The sequence below is a fragment of the Chlorocebus sabaeus genome, chromosome 23 (assembly GCF_047675955.1).
Source record: "Chlorocebus sabaeus isolate Y175 chromosome 23, mChlSab1.0.hap1, whole genome shotgun sequence".
NCBI lineage: Eukaryota > Metazoa > Chordata > Mammalia > Primates > Cercopithecidae > Chlorocebus > Chlorocebus sabaeus.
Window position 1 is genome coordinate 28336973 of NC_132926.1, and position 4586 is coordinate 28341558.

The 4586-nt window shown below is 36.4% G+C and overlaps 1 long non-coding RNA gene across 1 annotated transcript in view; it reads left to right on the forward strand.

Moving 5' to 3' along the window:
- Positions 1-531: 531 nt before the first annotated feature.
- Positions 532-4586, forward strand: part of LOC119626788 (uncharacterized) — an 11223-nt gene continuing 7168 nt past the window's right edge. The window contains exon 1 of the long non-coding RNA XR_005242941.2: positions 532-816. This is a non-coding gene — a long non-coding RNA (uncharacterized lncRNA). The remainder of the gene's footprint in view (positions 817-4586) is intronic.

Genomic DNA, 4586 nt, shown 5'->3' on the forward strand with positions numbered 1-4586 from the left:
TAGCTATGTATTTTCCCCTGAACTATTTGATAATAAGTTAGATACACCATGCACTTTTATTTCTATACTTCATTGTGTATTTCCTAAGAATACAGATATTCTCTTGTATAACTACAGAACGGTAATTAACTTCAGGACATTTAACATCAATGTGATGTTTGTCTCTCTATAGTCTCGATTCCAATTTTGTCAACTGACAACAACTATAAATCAATATAATAATAATGTCCCATGTAATGGTTTTGGCCTTCAGTGTAGAATCCAGTCTTTGGTCACATATTTTATTTAATTGTTATATACGCTCAGTCTTTAACCTGGAACAGTTCCTAAGCCTTTCTTTATTTTACAATACTGACGTCTTTGAAGAATGGATTCCTTTGCCTCTGTAACAGAATACTCATTATTTTGGGTTTGTCTGATATTTCTTCACATAGAGCCTCATAGAACCAGGCTATGCATTCCCAGATGGAATACTCTGTAAGTGATTTTGTGTCCGTCTCAGGGCATCACATCTAGAGGCACACACATTCATCTGCCACCATCTGGTGATTTTAATTTTGATCGCCTGGTCAAGGTGTTGTCTGACTTCTCTGCTGTATAGTTGGATTTTTTTCCCTTGCAACTAACAGATAATCTGGGGGAGGAAGAAGCTTTAGAGCTAAGCAAACATTCTGCTCTTCACTATAAAGCAAAGATCAGCAATGTGGAAAAATGGACTGAACTGAAGGGAAAAGGTGGCAGAAAAGTCAGCTAAGAGCCTATTGCCGTAAACCAGATAGTCTGGGAGCATCTGAGCAGAAGAGCCGCTGAAACCATGTGAGTGGATGTGGTTGCCCAGACAATCCTGGGTCTCAGTCATCATTTCCATATATTATTTGATCTATTATTGTAAATGAAAATTTTGTGTATTTTCCAGTTATTGAACTAGTGCAAATAGTGTTCTACATATACTAATCATGTTAATTTTTTTCATACTAAAGGAAATAGATATGTAAGTTAATTATGACAGTCATATTATTTACTTTATTGATTTTTTTTGTCAACTAATTTTTTATCAGGTACCAAGAAAAATGTGCTTAAGTTTCCTGCTATGATGATGCATTTTTCTCTTTTCTTTCTGTTTTGTCAGCTTTTGCTTTTCGCTTTTAAAGGTATATTTTATGCATACTTTACAACAATCCTTTTATGCCCTTATATGCAGAGAGTATGTTTTGTGAACAGTGTATAAGTGTATTTTGCTTCTTCATACAGTCTGACAATCAATGTCTTACAATTGAGGTATTTGTTCAATTTACATTTAATTACTGAGATTGTTGTGTTTAATTATATCTTGCTATTTAATTTCTATTTGATTTATTTTTTATGTTTATTTTTGGGTCAAATAATTATTTCTGTTATATTTATTCTATTCTATTCACTTTTTTAATTAGATATTGTTTTATTATGTTTTTAGTGGTCTACTTAGAAATTACATTACATATCCTGGATGTATTATGGATTCTTTTAGACTGGTATTTTTCCACTTTCCAAGTGATGCAAGAACCTTACAACAGTTTAACTCAATTTACCCTTCTCACTTTTTGTGCTATTCTTGTTATATATATTTTTTAAGCTCACAAAATGACTCACTAATCCTCTGTTCTTCCTTTTGTAACTTCTATTAAATACATATTTCAAATTCTTAGTATCATTTACACTATTTTAAGTTTTAAGATTTTTATTTGACATTATTTAATAGAGTCCAGGTCTTTGCCAAATATCTGTATTTTTATTTACTATTTTGAACATATTAACCATAGTTCCTTTAAAGTTTCTGTCTGATACCTTTACTACCTAATCATCTGTGGATCTGTTTCTACTAATCCTTTTCTCTTGATTTTGAGTCATTTGGTCCTATTTCTAATTTCTTTTAATTTTAAAATATTTAATTGTCAAATAAAGACTTGTTCCTTTTAAAATCATCCCTGTTTATTTTATTTTTATTTTTATTTTTTGCACAATAGATAAAAGTTGTAGAAGTTCTAGATAAAGTTATCTTTCTCCAAAGAGTCTGAATTTCTCCTGGCAAGCACATAGAGTATGGGTGAATCATCTTGATCTTGTCATAGTCTTTCCTATGATTGACCTGTTTGAGTTGCCCTTACTCCTAGAAGGTGGTTGTTATTATTCCCTAACAGCCCTTAAGGTACTTCAGGATTTTTTACAAAGACCTGTCCATCTTGATGGGGCTTGAACTCCAACCTTCATCTTTTCAGTACCATATGATGGCTGAAATATTTGCTCATAGTTTTTGGCTTCCAGTTGATTTGATTTTTTTTTTTTTTACTGCTTGTCTTGAAGTCCTAATCGCATAATACAGTTTACAATGTGATTCATAATTTAAGAGGAATATGGTCCCAGTGCCCAGACTCTATTGTCTCTGGGATTTCACCCTCAGATCCCAGCTGCTTTGTCAGTCCTGAATTCTGACTTTTGCCTATTCAGCTCAGTAAGGTTGCCGTTTTCTTCTCAGGCTCTATTCACCTGCACTATAAACTGGAAAATACTGTCAGGGAAAAAAGCCAAAATGAATAGCCCCTGCTATGGTTTGAATGTGTCCCCTCCAAAATTCATGTCGAAACAGTCCCCATTGTGGTGGTATTAAGAGTTGAGGCCTGAAGGAGGTGATTAGGCCATGAGGGCTCTGCCCTGATAAATAGATTACTGCTGTATAAAAGGGCTGGAGGGAACGAATTTAGGCCTTTTTACTCTTCTGCTCTTCTGCCATGTGAGGACAGTGTTTGTCTCCTTTGTGCCCTTCTGCTCCCTGTGAGGACACAGCATTCTTCCCCTTTGGAGGATGCCGCAACAAGACACCATCTTGAAAGCAGACAGCAAGACTGGACGTGGTGGCTCATGCCTGTAATCCCAGCACTTTGGGAGGCTGAGGTGGGTGGATCACTTGAGGTCAGGACCTCAAGACCAGCCTGACCAACGTGGTGAAAGCTCGTCTCTACTAAAAATACAAAAATTAGCTGGGTGCGGTGGCTCACACCTGTAATCCCAGCACTTTGGGAGGCCGAGGCGGGCGGATCACTTGAGGTCGGGAGCTCGAGACCAGCCTGGCTAACATGGTGAAACCCTGTCTCTACTAAAAATGCAAAAATTAACTGGGTGTGGTGGCTCACACCTATAATTCCAGCTACTTAAGAGGCTGAGGCAGGAGAATTGCTTGAACCCAGGAGGCGGAGGTTGCAGTGAGCTGAGACTGGGCCACTGGACTCCAGCCTGGGGATTGGAGTAAGACTCTGTCTCAAAACAAAACAAAACAAGGCAGACAGCAGCCCTCATCAGACATCAGTCCCATTGGTTCCTTGATCTCAGATTTCTCAGCCTCCAGAATCATGAGAAATTAATTTCTATTATTTATAAATTATTGTGTTTGTGGTATTTTGTTATAGCAGCATAGATGGACTAAGATAGCCCCTTTCCAGAATCTCTCCAGAATCACAGCTTTTCATATTTTGCCTGCATTGATTGCTATACATTGGGTTCTAACAGTTTTTACAGATTTTGTGCAGCTTTTATAGTTGTAGTTAGCAGGAGGGTTAGTCCTGTTGAAACTTCTTTATCAGAGCAGGGCTTGGAAGTTTTATATCAATTTTAAGTGAAGAAATTAAAGTTCAGAGAAGTTATGTAAATCGCCCCAGGGTCAAATAGCTTGTAAATGGCAGAGCTAGGATTTAAACCTAGGTCTCTGTGACTCCTAAGCCTATGTTCTTATTCACTATAATTACTATATTCTTTTCATAATAGTTACTATGTATTAAGGGCCTATTAGGTGCTAGGAAGTGTTCACTGCTTTCTGAATTATATCTTTCTTTATAAAAACCCTATTAAAGACGCTATCCCTACTTTACAGATGTGGAAACTGACCTCAGAGTTCAAGTCTCTTTTTCTAGGGCATTCCATATAAGGATTTGAATCCAATCTCTTTAGACTCCAAATGTCCACCATCTACCACCGTTACATTAGAAATTTATTATTATGCACGTGAATGTGGCCAACTACTTCTCTGAATCCTGGCATTCTAGTTTGTAAAATGTGAATACCAAATATTCTTTGAACTCTCTAATAAAGCTTTGCATTGCAAAGGATATCATGGATGAGAAGACAATGTAAAGCCACATGGTAATTCCACAGAGCAAGTGTTAACTGATGGATGTTTTTTCAACTCATGCTACGATGTTACTAATTCAAAGGTAAATTTATCTTTTCCTCTGTACACTGTAATTTTTCTAATTTTTACTTTCTTTGACTTGATTTTAATAAATATGTATTCAACAGCTATTATTTGCCTAGCACCCCAGGAGAAACAAATATTGGTGGTTCAGCCTATGTCTTCTACAAGTCTAATAATCTCACAGAGAAACAAAATTCACAGGCCTGAGACCATTATAGTGTAACAGTAATAGAAATAAATAGACCAAGTGCTATGTTAAACACAAACAAGCACTAAAATATGTGGCAGAGACACTTTTGTTGGTGTTCAGGAACGGCAGGAAGATCTTAACACTCAGAAGTCAGATTCTATAGTTGGCCTGCCC